This window comes from Urocampus carinirostris, chromosome 11 (assembly GCF_059441175.1).
Source record: "Urocampus carinirostris isolate Australia breed hairy pipefish chromosome 11, RoL_Ucar_1.0, whole genome shotgun sequence".
Lineage (NCBI taxonomy): Eukaryota > Metazoa > Chordata > Actinopteri > Syngnathiformes > Syngnathidae > Urocampus > Urocampus carinirostris.
In genome coordinates this window covers 26,848,680-26,869,891 of record NC_142359.1, presented here as the reverse complement: position 1 = coordinate 26,869,891, position 21,212 = coordinate 26,848,680, and the positions used below count along the sequence as shown (strand labels likewise).

General features: G+C 40.3%; 1 protein-coding gene across 2 annotated transcripts in view; it reads right to left on the bottom strand.

The window, feature by feature from the left end:
* kcnip4a (potassium voltage-gated channel interacting protein 4a) overlaps positions 1–21,212 on the bottom strand; it is a 79,509-nt gene that overhangs the window by 21,728 nt on the left and 36,569 nt on the right. The gene's annotated exons all lie outside the window — the stretch shown is intronic.

Here is a 21,212-nt window from a genome sequence, read left to right as displayed (position 1 = left end):
TCGGACTGAGCAGACATTAAACCATTAATTTTCTGGGCTGTTTTGAGGAATCTCTGGGCCACCCCTTTTTTCAGCCATGCTCCAGCATACCAAACCTCGATGCCGTATTATCTCTACTGTGTTCAAACAGCCAGGGTGGTTACCACGCCAATGGTAGCAGGTAAGGATGAAGGTAAGCCTGGTGTAAAGAAACACCTGTAAACAAGTTGAGGGATTCCATGAGAGTGACATCATCGTTTGGCATGACTTATTCAAAAGTGGCTCACTGGGTCAGCAGAACTCGAGACTGCTGACCTTGTCTCGTGCGACAGCGATACCTCATTAGGTAATAAAGACCATTTTCCTCCTGTCCTGAGACAATGCAAACAATGGGCTTCCCTTCAATTCCAGTTAATCCCTGTAAAAGGTTCCCAATTCAAATAGAATTAAAGGAAATGTACAAAAATTAAAACTTTGTTACTTTTAACATTTTTCATGCTGCACTGGCCAATTTTTTTAAAGAACCTGTGGGGACGAGTATGACGTCCACTCCCCCATTCCTCGCACCTAGGATTTTCCGGACAGCTTCGATAAAAGTAAGATAAAAGCAGATAGGCGCAATACAGTATAGCGCATTAGGACGCTGAACTCAGGTGGGCGTTGTTAACACATACTTAATAGAGAAATATTTTACTTTTAACTTTTTAAGTACACCTGACACACTCTACCTTTAAGAAGTTGATTTTAAAAAATGTTAATGGCCCGGTCTTTTTTTTCTGACGCTCTGTTCATTAAATATTGAACTGCACTCATGCGGCTGCAATCCATTACTCCTGAACACATATTAGTGAGAGGAGGGACAGGCAGAACACACTTTTGTTGGGCAGTTATTTCCACCTAAAGTGAACAGCAATTGTGCGGTTGCGATCCATAATCTTCGATTCCGTATTGCTGTGAGCGGAGATCTGCAGTGTGCATCTTTGTCGGGCCTGGTGGCTCTTTTTGGCTGTCATTGTATTTCTGCCTGAAATGAGCTGAAATGGCTGAAATGTGCGGCTGCAATCCATTCTCCCCAATCTCATATTGCTGCGAGCAGATTACGGCAGAAGGCACTTTTGTCGAAAGTGACGTTCTGGCCTACCTAATAGGAAATATGTAATTGTGGCCGCCGATCCATTATCCCTGGTCGACTATTGCTGTGAAAAGAGCACTTTTATTTTGGTTCAGGTCGCTGAAGCGTGCCATTTTGGCAGGCCCAAAATGAACTGCACTGTTTTGGCTGTGATCTGTAATTTCCAGTTAACTATTGCTAAGAGCGGGGACCGAGAGAGAAGGTTTGTGTCATGTGTGGTTCCTTCTTTTTCTGTTCTTTCTGCCTCAAAGGAACAGCACCTGTACGGCCATGCTCCTTTATCCCCAGTGGACGATTGCTGCAAGTGGGGGCTTGGAACGCGTCTCCTAAAAATGAGGGGTGCTTTGCACATTTTTGTATAACATGGGGTGCTCTGGTGCCCATGAACTGCGGTAAACAAAGGATTTCAAATAAATGAAATAATGTTGAATGGATTTGTACAGGTCATTTAAGAACATTTTGAAATATTTTAAAAAAACTGTTTTAAAAGAGAGAAAGTGTTGAATTTTCACAGCCACCAGAAAAAGTAAGGTGGACAATAAAAAAGTGTGGAAGTGCATCTTTAAGCAAGCAGCTAAAACAGTCCCATTAAAAGGACAAAAACATGAAAATGCTCGTAAAACAACACTTCCCAATCAACGTTTTATTGTTCTTTCTTGGACAGAATCGCAACAGCTCTCATCCCTAAACCGCCCTGCCAAAAGCATTTACCCAAAGTTGGCGGATCTGACTAATGAGTGAGAAAAGAAATAAAATAAAAATGGTCATTTGTGCTATGGAGCATGAGCGCAGATGGCAAGCCAACGATGAGGGAGGCATTTCTGCTCGATGTCTTTAGGCCTCTTTGATAAATGGCAGTTACCTGGCTGACACAGAGCATGCCTCCGCCTCTTGGAGATCATGTTTTGGAGGCAGACGGGCTTAAGAATAACGTACTGGCCAGTAACAAAAAAAATGACAGTATTTGTTGGAGCCAGGCACATTTAAAACACCACTGTGTCATCACTTTTTAGATTTTTCAGGTGCATCTTCAATGTACTGAACTGTCTTTGAAAATGACAACAACCAAGCTGTCTGTCTGTGTCTGTCTGTCCAATCCATCTGTTCTCCAACAACCAATCTGTCCACCTACCCATCCATCCTTTCTCAAACCAACCTGTCTGTACAATCAATCTGTTCTCTAACCGATGAATCTGTACATCAATCTATCCATCCATCCCTGCATCCATCTGTCTATGCATCCATGCATCCATGCATCTACCTATCGATCCATCCTCTAACCAATCTGTCTCTCCACCCATCAATCTGTTCCCCAACCAATCCATCCATCCATCTATTCACCCACAAGATCATTGGCTTCTCTCTGCTTAGTCTAAAGGACATCGCCGGCTTGTAATACCCCAGCAAAGCCGTTAACACTGTAAAAGACACTTACTACCGTGGCCACCACCAATTTGAACTGTTGCCCTCTGGTAGGCTCTACAGGAACCTCAAACCAAGGACAAGCAGGCTCAGAGATAGCTTATTCCACAAGGCCATGACCACCCTAAACCAGCACTCAAAACTGTGAAAACATATTTTCCCTTTTTTGTTGTTGTTCCCGCTAAATGTTAATGCACAAAAATGTGAAAATATATACCTTTTGACTTATTTGAGGATTTTTGTTGCTGCTAAATGCTATTGCACTTCTTTTTATTGCACTATTGTTACCATGCACTATTACTTTTATTCACAAACATTACACTATAAATATTACTTAGGCCAGTCTCTAAGCACTATGTTTTAAATATTTTATGCCTATTTATCCTGAAAGTTCCTTTGTTTTATTTATCTTTAAAGTCGTTATTACATGTTCACCCTGGATTGCCATGTCAAGGTTTCACTACGTTGATATCAATTACACTAAACACTATGCTATTCTATTCTATTCTATTGTAACACCACTGTGTCATCACGTTTTAAATTTTTTTGGGTGTGTCTTAAAAGCTGGAACTTTTTCCATATTGTATTGTATTGTATTGTATTCTATTGTATTGTATTCTATTGTATTCTATTCTATTCTATTCTATTCTATTCTATTCTATTCTATTCTATTCTATTCTATCCTACTTTTTATAAACCAGATCCTTTCCTAACAAAATTTGGCCCAAAGTTGAGGCAATGAAACCTCATATTGGAGTTTTTCTGCCTTTCATTTCAGATTTGGAAGTTCATAACACTCAAAGACAGATTCCAATGACAAATTAATGGTACAAAGTAGTCGTCAAGTCGCCCCTTCCTTGGAGCCCTGCCACACTTTTGCGTTCTTGCCTCGCCAAAATAACCTTTCGCCTGTACTCTGTGAAATGCTGTCGCCGTGTTCTTCCCCCCCGCCGCTTTGCAAAAACACAGAAAAGAATAATTAAGATCAAACACTTCGCAAGGGTTTGTAAACACAATACAAAAAGCTCAGCAAAACGGAATTGCCACAGGACGCAGCTAGGGCAGCCTTGCGGACGACAGCACAATATTGTCCTTTTATTTAGAGTCTCACCTCTTTGCTTGTTTTATCAATGACAAAACAAGCAAAGAAGTGGAAGCGGCAAAGGATCAGATGGCAGGTCAAGAGCCCCGGGGTTTGTCATTTATCTGGAAGTAAAGATCAAACCGCCCTATCCCTAAACAAATGAGTTGCCTCACCCTGAAAAGGAGCTGCTTATGCATATTAGATGAGTCTGCGTGACCTAGAAACACACCATGACCTGTACTGTATTGAAGGAGGATGAGCTTTTTTCTCTTTCGCATGTTCAAATCAACATCCAGGTCTCGGGACTAGATGGCGAAAAACAATCACTGGAGCGGGGCAGTTCAGTTGAGGTTTATAATACAACAAAACAAAACAAAAACCCAGAATGGGCTTGTGAACACAGCTGAGCGTCCTTTACAAAAGCAAACTGGCTGACCGTTGTATTTTATAGGAAATGGGCATGGTTTGAAAAGAACAAGCAACTGGAAAATCTCCAAAACTCCATTCTGACCCCAATCATGAACAGACAGGATCTTGCAAGACGTCTAAAGTACCAATGGTTGATTGGGTTCAATTAAGCGAGCATAGCCGTTATTATAATTGTTTTGCTTCTCCAGTTGGCACTACTGCAAGCCTATAGCCAATCAATACAGAAGAAAAACTGCAGTATTTACAAGTATTTACAAAGCCATGGGAATTAAGACAGAGAAAGGCATTCTCAGAGGTAGTTCAGGCAATAGCGTATCTGTATGACGTTGTTGTATAGCAGGCAGGCAAAGATGTAATTCAACGTAAAGAGGGGACTTTTTTTTTAATTTCACATTGTAAAGATAAAACTTTGTCAGGTGGGTTTGGCGTATCCCTTGGGTCTAGTATGCAATGTTTTGTCTCCAGCTTATTTAGCGCGGGGAAAAATTATAAAGTTATACCCAACAGTTTATTCCGTTCTCCAAGAGATTAGAAATAAGTGTTAACAATTCCAAAACCTAATGTAAATCCTGTGTCCCTCAAATCACTGTTAAAAGTGAAGCGAACAAATCGAGCAGCACCTGAAAGCAACCAGACACCTGATCTTATCTCAACAGCAGCCATGTAGCGTGCTCCGAATATTGGACTTAGCCTATCTGCTGGCCAATCTCTCAAAGGGAGAGATAGATCAACATGTTGTATAGCTGTCAACTGGCAAACAATGAGAAATTTTGTGAAATTTTCATTGCTAGAGGAGTTCCAGGACCTATTGGACAAAAAAGTAGACTTTCGTATGACAGAAACTAAAGATAGAAGTGTGCAAGATGTCAAATACATCACAATTACGATTTTGTGGTGATAAATAGTGTAATGTAACGCATGGAAATAAAGCTGGTCAATATGTCAACTATCCATCCATCCATTATCTGCACCGCTTATTCTCAGTAGGGTCGCGGAGGTGCTGGAGCCAATCTCAGCTATCTTCGGGCAGTGGGCAGGGGACACCCTGAGCTGTTGCCAGCTAGTATTTGTCAACTAAACATCATTTTTTTTTTTTTATTTATATTTATTTAACTCCGTTCATCCAAACAAGGTTACCTTGGTCCTAGACCCTTTACTGTCTAAACAACCTTTCAAATAATATATTTAGGAAACCAAATTATTATGACCAAGTCACATCACATATCTTTAGATATAGCAAGGACCTTAGTTCTCAGACTTTTACAATAAAATCTTGTATATGCTGGGTCAATGTTACTGAGCGTATCTTTTGTGATTCATGTATGTAACCTAATATCATAGTACTGACTGTTATGCATCATAGTCATGTTTTACCAGCTCGGAAGCCTAGATGGTAGGGCGCCTGCTCAGAGACTGAGAGGTCGCTGGTTCAAGCCTCGGCCGAGTCATACCTAAGACTTACAACATTGGCACCCATTGCCTCCCTGCTTGGCGCTCGGCATTAAGGATTGGAATTGGGGGGTTTGGTCACCTAATGACTCCCAACACAGCAGTTGGGTCTAAAAACCCGGCGCCGATCGTAGGCGACGAATCACGTCGATAGCTTCGCGTGACAAAATGATTTCCGGTAGATATCATGTTGATGGTTGATACTGGCTGAATAATAAATAAATAAATTATAACTAAAGTAGCACACTCGTGAAGCCTATCTCAAAACTGATAATTTAGTAGTTCGCGTAGCAGACCCAATCTAATCTTTTTACAGTTTTCTGCAGTTTTTGGCCCGAGTTTAGTGCATACTTTCACAGATGCTGTATTTTCCGAACAACTAACAATAGTTAGCTAGTCCGGTATGCAGATTGACGAGTGAGTGGCTGTATGACAAAAACATCAAATCATTTTTATGATTTTAGGGTAGCAACTAACAATTATTTCAATAATCGATAATTCTATCTTTTTTTTTTTTAGATGAATCGCTGAACCTGAATTTTAAAAAACATATTTTTAATTTCCTATTTTAAATCTTGAAATGTTGGACAGATAGAAAAATAGTGTACAAACTGAATATTCTATAATATAAAACAATACAACATCCAAGTGTTTGTCAAATTGCCTAAAAAAATTAAAAAAAACATGCACATGTACGCTATACAGCTACATATATGTGATATACTTTTTAAATAAAGTGCAAAAAAAGAGAGACAACTTTGAAGGGTAATTTGGGTACATTGATGTCATCTTATTGTACATTGAATGTTTTTATACAGTAAATTTGAATTTGGATCAAAATGACCTCATGCTTCAAAATAGAGAGAGTCTCAAAGCACCCTCTGTCGGACCAAAGCGCTACTACAAGTTTGTTGGAAATTCAGTGCACTCTTATTTGCATAAATCGCAATAAAACGAATCAGTGATTACATTCGTTGCCAACACTTTTTACAATCCTTCTAATCAATATTATCGATTCGTTGTTGCAGCCCTACATTATTCCATCACATTTCTTAGAAAAACATTAAAATATATGAATATAGATATTAATGGAAATTCAATGATTCAGTGACACTGCAATGTGAGGACACATGCTGATTAGCATCCAAACAGGCAATAAAGAACAGAAATTCAAACAAAGTCCCTGCAGTGTAATGAAAAAAGCCTCCCCGACCCAAATCAGATAACGCTCGGCGAGGATCTTCGCGTCAGATGCACAAACAAGCCCCGTTGCGTTTGAGTCAGGACAAACCATAAGTCAACGTCGTTATTTAATATCTGCTCCCAGCAGTGTTTTACAACTGAAGGGAAAATATTTTGCAAAGATATGCGGACCATAATACTGTATATGGCTTTACCTAGAGCGGCTTGACACTTTGATTAACATGGAGTCCAAAGTGAATTTCATTATGAAGAAGAATTGGAACTTTCAGTTTGGCCTCGTCTATCAAATAATTCTCCAGTATCTTTTTTTTCTTCAACATTTTCAAAACAACCGCAAGGTAGCCGCACATAGCCCCCCTGAACCCCCCTTCCAATTTGACATATCCTTTTCTCTAAAATAACAAAAAAGGGTCCCTTCCTTTTCAGCCAATCCCCAAATTTGGGCCATTCAGTTCTCAAAATACAGTCCTTTGTTTAAAACAACCACAAAAAAAGTTTGAAATAATAAAATAGGGTCAATGTTTTTGTTAGTAATATATTATGTTTTTTGGTGGAACTAACTAGTGTAAAAAAAAATACTAAACAGGGTCTACTTCTTTTTAGCCAAGCAAAATATTGGGTTGTTTGTTTACAACAATCACAAAAAAGTTTTTAAAAAATTAGGTCAGTTATTTATTGGCAGAATAATGGGTTGTTTGGTTAAAACCCACGCACCCAAAAAAATAACAAAACAAAATGTTCCATTTTGTTTCAGTCAACGCCAAAATATGGGTCATTTTGTTTCCAAAATATTGGGATGATTTGTTTGAACATCTTTAAAGAAATGTGAAAAATACGAAATTGGGTCAATTTTTGCAAGCAAAATATTGGGTTGTTTGTTGACAACAATAACAAAAAAGTTTGAATAAATTTTGGGTCCGTTGTTTGTTAGCAGAATATTGGGCCATTTGGTTTAAACAAACACACGCACACAAAAAAGACAAACCTGGTTCCATTTCTTTTCAGCTGATTCCAAAATTTGGGTGATTTTGTTTCCAAAATATTGGGTTGTTTGTTTAAAACATCCGCTAAAAAAAGTCAAAAATAGCAGTTATGTCAGTTTTTTGTGAGCAAAATATTTGGTCCTTTGTTTAAAAAGTGTAAATTAACAAAAGTGGGTACATTTATTTTCAGCCAACCCCAAAACTTGGATCATTTTGATTCTGAAATATGGACTTGGTTCTTTAAAACAACCACAAAAAAAGTCTAAAATAACAAAGTTGGTTCAGTTTTTTTGTTAGCAAAATATTTGGTCCTTTGTTTAAAATGACCACATTCAATTCTAAAATGACAAAAAGGGATCCATTTTGGGTCAGTCTTTCAAAATAACCACAAAAAAGTTTCAAGTAACGAAACCGGATCAATTTCTTTTCAGCCAACCCCAAAATTTGGGTCATTTTGTTTCCAAAATATTTGGGATGTTTGTTTAAAACATCAGCAAAAAAAGTCTAAAATAACAAAGTTGTGTTAGTTTTTTTTAGGAAAATATTTGGTCCTTTGTTAAAAATGACCACATAAAAGTCTAAAATAACAAAATAGGATCCATTTTGGGTCAATTGTTCAAAATAACCACAAACAAGTTTCAAGTAACGAAACCAGATCAATTTCTTTTCAGCCAACCCCAAAATTTAGATCATTTGGTTACCAAAATAATATGTCTTTTGTTAAGAAAAAACACAATAACGTTTGAAATAACAAAATTGTGTCAATGTTTTTGTTAGCAAAATGTTGGGTCAATTGTTAAAAATCACAAAAAAGTCCAAAATAATAAAACTGGGTGCATTTTTTATTTCCAAAATATTGGGTCCTTTCTTCCCTGAAGGTTGTAGGTCTTAACAGAAGTTGTTTACACGCAAAATCCTGAGAGAACACTTTGAGAAACGCAAACATGCACTAGGCTAATTTGAACACACCGAGGTCCGATATTAAGATTTTATAACCTATCAGCAAAATCTCCATCCCTGCTTTGCATGTGCTAAGCCAGGTAATCTTCACACGATGAAAGATACAAAAGCGCCGATCATTCCCGCTTCTTATCCATCTTCTTTTGTTCCACGTTGGCGACTCTATCGTCTCTATCAAATTCAATTACCTGTGATGTTTTCATCAAAAGTCATCGCCACTTTTATTTTCAATCCGCTACAGACTTGCTTGAGTTCTAATCGCCCCGGGGGATGCCGGCAAAAAGGTCACGTCAATCACCTTACCGTGCTAAAAAGGATTTCAGGAAAATACCCAAAAGGCTAATTGCGCCACACACTTTCTGCCCTTTAAATTGATTTGCAGAGTAGATACGTTTTTGTTGCAAAAAACACAAAAAAAACTCAAGACCAATTAAGAAAAAAGAACCGACATGATGGATGGCGCTAAACTGGCTAAGTCAGCACAAAGCAGAGCACAAAAGAACAAAAACCTCAAGCGTGATATTTTGCTTACGGTGTTTTTATAAACATGGAGCGAAGTCCAGATGGGGTTTATAAGGGGTTTTAATTTGCTCGACCAAGCGTGCTAGCATTCGGAAATAGAGCGACACCTCGGAACTCGCCCATAATCCGTTCGGGATCGAAGTTCCACCTCCGAATGGTTCGAGTGCTGAAACATTTTTCCCATAGAGTGATGGTTTCTATTTTCATTGTGTTTCAACGCATTCAAAAATAGCAAATATATAGATAGATAGATAGATAGATACTTTATTCATCCCCTAAGGGAAATTCACATTTCCAGCAGCATCCCTGAGCTGAGAACAGTACAATAATAAAGCCAAAAGAATACAATATACAAATACCCAGTGTGACGTGCAAATGCCCACTGTAGCGTGTTATATCGAGTAACTAAATAGTGCTTCACAGAATACATATTGCAGTAAGATTCGGTAATATCCAATGTAGGTGGTGTGGTTTAATGTGGGCCTTTACTCTGCCGGGTGGAGTTAAAGAGCCTCATGGCATGAGGAAGAAAAGATCTCTTCAGTCTGTCCGTAGTACAAGACAGTGACAGCAGTCTGTCGCTGAAACTGCTCTTCTGTCTGGAGATAATGCTGTGTAGTGGATGCGATGGATTGTCCATGATTGACCGCAGCTTTTCCAGTGCCCGTCTCTCGCTACTGTTGTTAGGCTGTCCAGCTCTTTGCCCACAACAGAGCTCGCTTTCCTAGCCAGTTTATTGAGACGAGAGGCATCCTTCTTCTTGACGCTGCCTCCCCTTATATGAATAAAAAAGTATTTGAATAACCATGAATACCCAAAATAATAATAAAAAGTGCACATATAGAAGTATACAGACCCAAAATTCAAATAAAACGTGCACCTAAACAATGATCATAATTTAAAGGTGTAGAGCACTGTTTTTCAAATGCCATGGCACACTCATTTTTGTTGTACTGTGCAGTAGGAAATTATCCAATTTGTGTGCCTGTGCGGTCTAGCAAAAGTTATTTTTAATTTGGATTTACTTTTTCCGAAGATGCAATCGCACCGACTGATGGTGTCCGTGGTTTGTTTTTTTTAAGGAAAGAAATGTGCCTTGGGTTAAAAAAGGTTGTAAAAAACTGTTGTAGAGAAGTGTTATGATTTCTGTAAATTTACTATGTATTAACTGCAAAGTTAAACATAATGGGACCTTATACTCTAAAAATAACCCAAGTTTGGGTCAAAAAATTAAGCAAATGGTTGATATAACCCAGCATTGTGTGTTGTTTTTCAGAAAAAAAACACCAAAAATAGCATTTTAAAATTACTTGGATTGGAAATAAACCAAGTTTGGAGTAGCCCAATACTCGGGTTGATATGACCCAATATTCTTTGTAGGTTTTTTTTTAGAAAGAAACTCTTAAAAACATGCACGCAAAAATCCCTTTCGTTCAAAATAACCCGATTGAAGAATTAAGTGTTCCGTTGTTGTGGGGGTTGTTTCTGAAAAAAACACAAGATTTTGACTCGAATCAACCCAACTATTGGATTAGTCCATTTTAAACCCAAACTTGGCTAAGATTTGATACTAAATGATTTTAGAAAGAATATTTTTTTCCTCCTGCAAATCAACACATGGCATTGGGTCTTGAGTTGGTCCATTTTTTACTCAAACTTGGGATATTTATTCATATACAGTGTTTTAAGTTTGTAAATTTTTAATTAAATGTATTTGGTTTATTTAAACATGCATTGAGAACTATTGTCAGTATTCAATTACACAAATAAAGATGTTATTTTTATTGCTAGACTGCTCTTGAATGTGGAGATCATTTTGACTTTTACATTGGATCGAATCAGGGTTGGTCCATTTTTGACCCAAACTTGGACCAACCGAATTAGTGGGTTAATTCAACCCACTTTTATCTTTCGTTTTACACAAAACGACCTAGTTGATTGAGGTATTATAAACAAAATGACCCTGACTGCTTTTAGGGCGGTGGAAGCCGAGGCTTGTTGTACACAAAGACACTTTTTGAATGATTAATTTTGTACAAAAACTGAATTGGGTTATTTTTAACCCAAGAGACTTTCAAGTGCAGAGGGTTGTGTTTGAAAACAACATAGAACTTTTGGTCAAAACAGCCATAGTATTGTTCATTTTTGACCAAAACGTTGGTTATTTTTGTCATGATGACTGATTAACTTCACCTGTGCCCGCTCGTTTGGTGCCAGCCACTGCGGGCTTCCTGATTGGTTCCCCGTCCTACATGAGCTCAGTTCTTTCACTCGCCTGTTGTCAGTCCGTCAGCACTTTGAGTCTGACTCCCGTCGGTCCCGCTTTTTGCAGCCAGTTTCCACCTGACCGTTCCTGATTTCCCAGTTTGTCTCTGGCTTCAACCTGTTTTTTGACCCTGACCACGTTTTGCTCTCCCGTCCTGGCTTACGACTCGTTTCTGATCCCGACCATGTTTAGCTCCCCTGTGCCGGCTATTGACCTGTTTTTTCCGTCTTCGACACCACAATCTCCCACTCTAGAAGATCCACTTCCGCATTCGGAACACGATCCGATTCTGTGAGAGGATTGCTCCCCGCGTCCAGCGAGCATCGGATCGTGGGCGCTGCCCTTCCTCTTTCTCTCAATAAACCTGTGGTTAACTTTACGCATCTGGGTCCTAATTCTGTTTTGGTCGTGACAATTTTAAGCCAACTATTAAAAAAAAAGATTAAAATATTTTGATCAAATATATTTGATATATTCAAGCGAAAATTGAGAAATTCTGTCAGTATTTAATAAAAACCAAGTAGGAAGTTATTTCTTATGCGAAACTGCTCTTGAATCTTCATTGTTGGTCGTTGGTAGATACTTTTGACTTTTCATTTTTTGTATTTAGCACGCATGCTGAAAAAGTCTGCTGAGGCGAGGGTGTAAATGATATCTGAGGTGAATTTACAGAAAAAATCTAAGCATTATCGAACGTGTCTCTCTTTCCATAATTGTAAAATGATTTTTTTTCACATCTTTGAACTTTCCACCCTGGACTGACAAGCTCATCAGACGCTTGATTTTCCCTGCAGCCATTATCCCTCCAGCGAGCTGATAACGACACACGAGGGTCGTCTGGCCTCATCGATTTCCGTTGCCGAAGCAAAACTTGCGCTCAATCCACGACAAGGAAGCCGGCGTGTCAATAAGAATGGAGCAAATTCATACGGCGTCTGTGAATGACCCGGCTAATTGCGCCGGACGCCGGCTTAATTTAATGAGACCTGAGCATTCGGGATGAAAGCTGCCGCTTGGCCTTACGCGCTGACTGAGATTTTTAGCCGACTCGCTAATTAGACGGCTTTTTCTTGAGATGCATATGAGGAGGCGTCCCAGACTCTTTTCCTCGGCAGAACTGTATAATTTTCCTTTAAGGCTGGGGTATCAAACATGCAGCCCAAGGGACAGTTACAGTCTGCAGGAGAATGTTGTGAGGCCCTCGCCTTATTATGTAAGCTAAATGTAATAGTTTGATATGGATGATTGTCTCTGTTAAAGGACAGTGTAGTGTCACCTGATCCCATAAGGTCTATAGATATCATTTTAATATGCATTTCAGATATCAAGTCATGGAAGGCAGAAAACTTGCTGCAGCTCAATCAGGACAAAACAGAGGTCTAGTCATTGGCCCTTAAAGACAGAGGGAAACTTTTAATAAAATGACAAGATTGTAGACTTTCCGATCGTGTTAAAAATGTGGCCATTAGTTTTGACTCTGAGCTCAATTTTATTCCACTTGAAAAAATATAACCAAAATTGGGTCTTATCATCTCAAGAATATAACCAGAGTTTTTCCATCCCTCACTCAGGCAAACACACAGGTTGCTGACGCATGTCTTTATTTCTTCTTGTTTAGATTATTGTGATGCCTTGCTCTCGGTCTTCCCCCTCCAAAAAACATTGCCAGCTTGCAACTTCTACAAAATTCAGCAGCACGTGTGCCAGGTGGAAAGATCACATTACAACAATTTCAAAATTGCTGCGTTGACCACTTTTAAGGTGCTTTCACTATTTTTTAAAATGTATTAACTGTCTTGGGCAATCCTATCCACCTGATTTGCTTTTATTATATCAGTCCTCTCGGTCTCCGAGGTCCTCTGGCAGCAGTTTGTTGAGGGTGGTGAAGCAGCATTCAGCTACTTACCTATGAAACAGTCTGCTGGAAGACATCAGGTCTGCGGGGACCATTGATATTTTTAAGATGAGGCTCAAGACTTACTTTTTTAATATGGCTTTTAATTAATCATTTTTATTTGGCTTTGACTAGTTTAACTTCTCATCTTTTACTGTATCATACTTTACTTTTGATTCACATTTTATATTTTGTTCTGCAGTTGCTTTTATTTCTGTTCCTATATTTCAATGTTTCCTCATTTTGGAGGCCCATACTGGTAGTATGTGGATCAATGGCTGAAATCATGAGGTCCCTTTTCTACCGTGGTTAGTCTGTGCCTTGTCATAATCACATTATATTTCTACTACTGTTTATTGTTTTTTACTCTATTTTTTTGCTCTATCTTTTGGGTTGTTGGGTGGGGATAAATGAGGGTATTATATTGTCTTATTGTACAATGAATGTATTTATACAGCACTTTGAACGGAAATGTGCTGCCTGAAAAGTCCTTTACAAATACATTTTATTTGATTTAATTACATTATATCGGCTTTAAAGTACGCAATCTTTTGATCGAATAAAATGGATAATTTGTTTTTCTATTCCTGATTTGTGTCGCAGCTTGTCATTTGAATGGAATAGTTGGTCCCGAAGTCAGACCAGTTGAGAACTGCTGCTCTAAAACACGTGACAAACTCAAGGTCCGCGGGCCAAATGTGTGGCCGGTGAGACAATGCAAAGAAAAGCACAAGAGAAAAATCAGCTGCCTCGCCTCAATAACTTGCTGTTTAGTATTATATATCCAACAGATGTTGCCAAAGCCAGGTGACACTCGCAATGCACTCCTTATAGCTGTATTAGCTGACTACGATCAATCAACCAGAGAACATTGAAGAAACGCCTCCCCCTGATATTATTTTAGTTGAAATTAAAGTCACGGATGCGTTGTTTAAGGCAATAGGAAGATTTAATAATAAAAAAAAACACCTAGTTGTCTCTGCAAAAGTTTAAAGAAGCTTAAGCTCCTTTCTGCAATAGATCTAACAGCAAAGTTCCCGTTTTAAGGTAAACATTTTCAGAATCATCAAATCAAATCATTAAATCAATCATTTAACCTTTTTATTTTACAAATGCACAATTGATAAACACTACAGGAGATTAAATCTTATCCAAAAAGATATTATCATTTAAAACCAAAAGACCCCCAGCCCTACAGACATACTTTTTATGCCATCAATTTACAAATCTGGCCCCCGTAAGCATGTTTTTACCACTATATTGCCTTCGTGTTAAATTTAGTTTGACACCACTGCTCTACAGGGACACAGTATATTATTTGAACACTAGCCGTATTTTTAGTGCACGGGAAAACAAGTGCTGAAAGCATCGTCATAATGTTTACACAGTAAAAATCTTTAAAAAAGCTCTCTTAATTTATCCATTCATTATCTGCACCGCTTATCCTCAGTAGGGTTGCAGGGGTGCTGGAGCCCATCCCAGCTATCTCCGGGCAGTGAGCAGGGGATACCCTTAACTGTTTCCCGGCCAGTCGCAGGGCACACAGAGACAGACAACTCACTTGCTCATTCACACCTAAGGACAATTCTGACCGACCAATTAAGCTGACAAGCATGTTTTTTTGGGAATGTGGGAGTATGTCAGAACCCGAACAGACGGTGGACCCGGACGTGTAACGTTTTCACACAAGCTCTATTTTACGGGACAGACGGGATCGATACCAGATACAGGATACACGAGCCGGATACCGGACAGGACAAGACAGACAGAATCGACACCGGATACTGGAGCAAGATATCAGACAGGACGGGACAGATGGGATCAATACTGGAAACTGGAGACTGGAGCAAGATATCGGACAGGAAGAGACAGGCAAGATCAATACCGGATACTGGAGAATGGACCAAGATACCGGACAGGACGAGACATGTAGGATCAATACCGGATACCGGAGACTGGAGCAAGATACCGTGAAGGACGAGACTGGCGGGATCGATACCGGACAGAGTCAAAATACAAGTCTTGCAAGTGCAGACGTTCATTGACGGACTGACCTGAAATGAATGAGAGTTTAAATAGGAGGGAAGCCAATCAGGCAATGAGCAGCAGCTAGCGCCAAATGGGCAGGCTAAAGTGAGGGCAATGGGCAACCGTAACAGAGGAAACCGGAGTGCCCGGAGGAAACCCACGCAAGAAAGGGGAGAACATGCAAACTCCACACAGGAAGGTTCGATTTCATGACCTCAGAACTGTGCCGCACACGCGCAAAAAAAATAACTTCAGTAGATTTTATAAGTATAAGTCTATAAAATAACTGTAAAATAATATGTCTTACTATATGTTATACTTTGTTATATATTTTCAAATTGTGTACACCGTATAACAACATTTGTAGGAAAAATATGTTTAAAAAAATAAGATAATTTTCAAAACTCTTTGTGTTAGACCAATCTCGTCTTGTTCGTTTCAGCTCTATTTCGAATCATCATCATCATCATCTTGGTCACTGGTAGCAGACAACATCATTGTAGATTGCTAATATTGTTGCGGTCCTCTAGAAAATATTTATTGCAAGTGGGGAGAGGATTAAAAAAGATGATGAAATAATTGTGTTATTTAATGGGTATATGCAATAAATATTTCATATTTGTTTCTACTATGCCCAGTCTGCTTTGTTGTGAGTAAATAGGTGTTGTGTTGTGTTTGTAAGGTTTATGATCGCTTAATGAAGGGTGATGCAATCATTAATAGGGGGAGCACTTCTCGTTGCAAGTTCAAAATCCATTGTTGTTTTTTCTCTGAACTTTGAGTGTCTACTACTATACATTTATCGGCCTTATAGTCCAGATAAGATACTATTTGCTATGCTGTTTATCAAAACGTATCTGAAGAAGTATTTTTGTATCATAACTTAAATGAAGAGAATTAGTAAAGAAAGTTGGTTACTCTTACAGAGAAGGTGCAGTATGGCAACACTGGGGTTGCCAAGGTGGTGCCCACATGGCATTTACGGGTCTTACCCTCAGAGAAGTTGATGATCCCCAAGAGGTGGAGGAGCTTGATAGAGGCGAAGAGCAGCACCACAATGCTCACCGTCTGCAGCCCCTCCGTTTCCCAGATGGCGCTCAGGACCGCATCACCCTCGGACCATTCGTCTTCCCCCTGACCCGAGCCGGAGCCGCCCCCTTCTTCACCTTCTGAGCCCCCGGGGCCAGCACTCCAGTTTCCCCGTGCCCACTCCAGCGCTAAACCGGGCGCACAAGCCTGGCAACGGCCCTGCCCCCTCCCTGAATCCAGGTCGGGACTTTGAGGGTTTCGGGTCACCGGACCAACGGCATCCGAGCAAACTTGACTCAGGTGAGGACAGTGGAGAAAGCACAAGGAGTGAACTCGGCTCAAGCACTTTAGAAAAGCCGGGCGGGGGAGGGAGGAGCAGATGAGGATGTGTAAGTGAGGGAGAGAGAGAGAAACTGAGAAGCAGATAGAAAAAAATACGCTCTTATGGAACGAGGATGTTCACCTTTCACGTGAGGCAATCTTCCTACGACATGTTGCTGTTGTACCGAACCCCAGTCATTTGCAGTCAAGGGAGGCAAGGTGAGGCTGAGCCTCAATTTTCATCATGGAAATAAAAATGAAAAATACTGTAGGTTATAGTAACCATTTATGAATTCATTTTTTTTGCTGAATTTTCACATTGTATATGGAAGATTATTAATACAATTAGTATGTAACGTATCACTGTGCTGAAAGTCTGCAGATGCAGCGCGGCACTTAATTCTCAATGCCTCATGGCAAGGAGGCGACGGTGAGACCACAGATTCAGAATTTTGGAGAGACAAAGAGAGACAGAGAAAGAGAGAAAGAGAGAAATAGAGAGAGAGAGAGAGAGAGAGAGAGAGAGAGAGAGAGAGAGAGAGAGAAAGAGAGAGAGAGAGAGAGAGAGAGAGAGAGAGGGAGAGCGAGAGAGAGAGGGAGAGAGAGAGAGAGACAGACAGACAGACAGACAGACAGAACAGCAGAGCCAGAGACTGAGAAAGAGAGAGAGATAGAAAGACAATTAGAGAGAGAGAGTGGGAGAGAGAGGAGAGAGAGTGAAAGAGAAAGAGGAAGAGAGGTAGGAAGAGAGAGAGGAAAAGAGAGAGGAAGAGAGAGTGGAAGAGAGAGAGGAAGAGACAGACAGATATAGAGAGGGGAAGAAAGTGAGTGAAAGAGAGAGCAGAGGGAGAGAGGGGAGAGAAGGGGAGAAAAAAAGAGAGAGAATGAGAATAAGAGAAAGGAAGAGAGAAAGAGAGAGACAGAGACAGAGCGACAAAGAGAGAAACAGAGACAGAGAGAGAGAGAGAGAGAGAGAGAGAGAGGAGAGAGAGTGAGAGAGAATGAGAGAGAGAATGAGAGAAAGAGAGAGGAGAGAGAGTGAGAAAGAATGAGAGAGAGAATGAGATAGAGAATGAGAGAAAGAGAGAGGAGAGAGAGTGAAAGAGAATGAGAGAGAGAATGAGAGAGAGAATGAGAATGAGAGAAATAAAGATAGATGGAGAGGGAGGGAGAGACAGACAGACAGAAAGATGGACAGACAGACAGACAGACAGACAGAACAGGAGAGTCGGGTAGTTAAAGAGACTGAGAAAAAAAGAGACTTAAAGACAGACTCAGTGAGAAAGAGAGAAAGAGAGGCCAATAGTGACCGAGACAGAGATATTTAAAAAAACGATAAGACCGAGAGAGATAAAGAGAGCTTGAGATAGATTAAAAGATTGAGAGGGATAGAGACACTGAGAGAGATAAATAGCAAGAGAGGCTGATAAAGAGAGTGAAAGGGAGAGAGGGGGTGACTAAGAAGGGGGAGAGAAACCAAGAGATAGGGAGAGAAGATTAGTGCGGAAGAGAGAGAGCGTGCGAGAGAAAGTGAGAGAAAGACAGAGAGACAGAGGGAGAAACAGGAGTTTGAAAATGACCAAGAGAGAGAGGCAGATAGAGGCCTATAGACAAGAGAGTTTTGAAGAGAGTGAATTTTAAAGAGAGTGAGTGAGAGAGAGACAGAGAGGGCTTGAGAAAGAGAGAAAGAGAGTGACAGAGAGAAAGAGACCGAGAGAGGGGTGAGAGAGGGATAGACAGAGAGACAGAGTGACAGAGAGAGAGGGGAACCGATGGAGAAACAGAAAGCGTCAGAAAATCATCAAGAGCGAGAGAGAGACCGAGAAAACATGGGTGAAAGATAGAGACAGAGAGAGGGAGACTGAGATAGAGATTGAGAAAGAGACACAGAGAGAGCCAGACAAAAAGAGAGGGAGAGACAAGAAGAGAGAATGAGAGAGACTGAGAGAGACATAGAGCAAAATAAAGAGAGAGAGAGAGAGAGAGAGAGAGAGAGAGAGAGAGAGAGAGAGAGAGAGAGAGAGAGAGTGGACCAAAGAAAGAAAAACAGACAGAGAGAGAGAGAGAGAGAGACGACAATAGATAGATAGATAGATAGATAGATAGATAGATAGATAGATAGATAGATAGATAGATAGATAGATAGATAGATAGATAGATAGATAGATAGATAGATAGATAGATAGATAGATAGATAGATAGATAGATAGATAGATAGATAGATAGATAGATAGATAGATAGATAGATAGATGGATACTTTATTCATCCCCGTAGGGAAATTCACACTTCCAGCAGTTTACCCTTTTGTTCATTAACAGATTAACATGATGCCCTAAGTTCGACATCCCTGCGGCAGATGGAATCTTTGTGCCCAGGGATACACCACCCTGTGTTAGCGAGAGGACAAGAGAGAGCGATAGTGCTGGAGAGACAGAGAGGGAGAAATAGTCCGAGAAAGACCAAGAGAGAGGCGGACCCAACAAAATATTGTATGCCACAGGATGGCATTAAAGGAGTACACTTTCCAAAAATGGAGCTACTCAAGCCACTTGGAAATAATTATGCTGCTATCAAGAAAGCCAAAATGTTACCTGATCATCATCATCCCTTGTTTACAGTTCGTCCATAAAGGAACATGACCTCAATCCAAGCAGAACAAGAACGTCACTGCTCGCTCTTTCATCAATCAAAGCCGCGTGGAGCGTCATTCCTGGCGGACAATTAAGGGAAGCAATTATGGGACGCCTGCGGGGACTTAGCATGCCGCTGATTGAAATCCGTTGCCTTAGTTGACAAAGAAAATTTCTCAATGCACCTGAAAAACATTCACATTTTTGTAATGCGCACCGGCTTCCCCGCGGGATGTGTGCCCAGAAAATCATGGGTTGATCCCTGCCCAGTCTGGTGGACAATGGCTAGGACATCCTCTTACCATGGCCACTTTTGCCTGTTTTCATCTGGCAGACTTCTATCTCTTAAAACATGGACAAACAGGCTCAGAGACTAGGGTGATCACCACCCTAAACAAGTACACAAGGATTTGAAAATATTTATATATCTTGCCTATGTGACAAACAATGTATACCTGAATCCCTTGCTACTTTGCGGTTTCAGGGCATTCCGGGTTGAAAAATATTCTTCCATCAATTATCCCTGATCGCATATTTCCACGAGCGGGGGCCAGTAGAAAGCATAAAAGTCGGTCCGGGCGGCAATTTTTGCCAGTCTGTCTACCAAAACGGGAACTGCACTTGTGGGGCCTCGAACCATTATCCCTGAGCTCATATTGTTGCGAGTGGGGGACGGCAAGGCGCACAGTAGTTGAGCCTTCTGTCTTTTTTGCTGCCGTTAATGTATTTCTGCCTAAAAAGAACTGCACTCGTGGTCCATTATCCCCAATACGATATTGCTGCGAGTGGGCACCGACAAAAGACACTATTGTCAGGAGGTGTACCGTTCTGGCCGACCTAAAACTCAATGCATGGTTATGGCCGCAATCCATTATCCCTGGTAGACTATTGCTGAGGGTGGGGCCTGGTAGAGTTCTGCTTTGCTGGTTCAGGCCACGGAAGAGTGCCATTGTGGTCCGTGAAAATAAACAGCATTGGTTTGGCCACAAACTTTAATCCCCAGTCGACTATTTCCACGCATGGCAGCTGAAAGAGCCAATTTATGTCATGCGTGGCAGCTCTTTTTTTCCCGTTCTTTCCGATCCATTATCCTTGATCGACTATTGTTGTGGCTAGCAGACCTTATTCTATTAATAGGAGGGTCTATTTGACAGAATTTTGCAAAAAGCGAGGGGTTCTGGTCCCCAGTCATCGCAGTGAGTGAGGAGTTACAGTATTCATGTTTTATTCCTTTAATCTTATTTTGGAAATCTGTTTCTACTAATGTAATTGCACTCTTTTTCTTCGCACTATTTTTCAGACGCACTTAAAGTCTCTAAGGATTACCTTTAAAATGTTTGCCTATTTATCCTAGCAGTCTATTTTTAAGCTATTTTTATGACATGTTTATCCCAGAGATCCTCATCTGATCTCAATGTAAACAGTGTTTACTACTTAGTAATCAATTATGAAAAAGACAATTCTAAATTCTAAATACCTTGCCTCATTTCCTAACACAACCGCGCCACCTGGCGTTCACTAAACAACCCCTATCCACGTGGCAAGACTGAGAGAACGAAAACAAACGTGTTAGAAAAGACAGGACGCTCCGTGTGAAGAAACCTAAAGACATTGAATTTACACCGTACCGTTCGTCATCGGGCCGGCGGCAGGAACCGCAGAAGACATAAAATGCCAGGAAGGTCGGAGCCGCCGGCTGAGAATTACGACACTCAATCGATCGCTTTCGTAACACCCTCTACAAATGGCAGATCTAAAAAAAAATGTCTTCCCAGTACGTGTTTTTCAACACAAAAGCCAATCTTTAACAGTCCTTAGGAAGAAAGTCAATCAATCAAGCATCCAGTCCATAAAACACCACTTCTCACCGCCGTGCCACA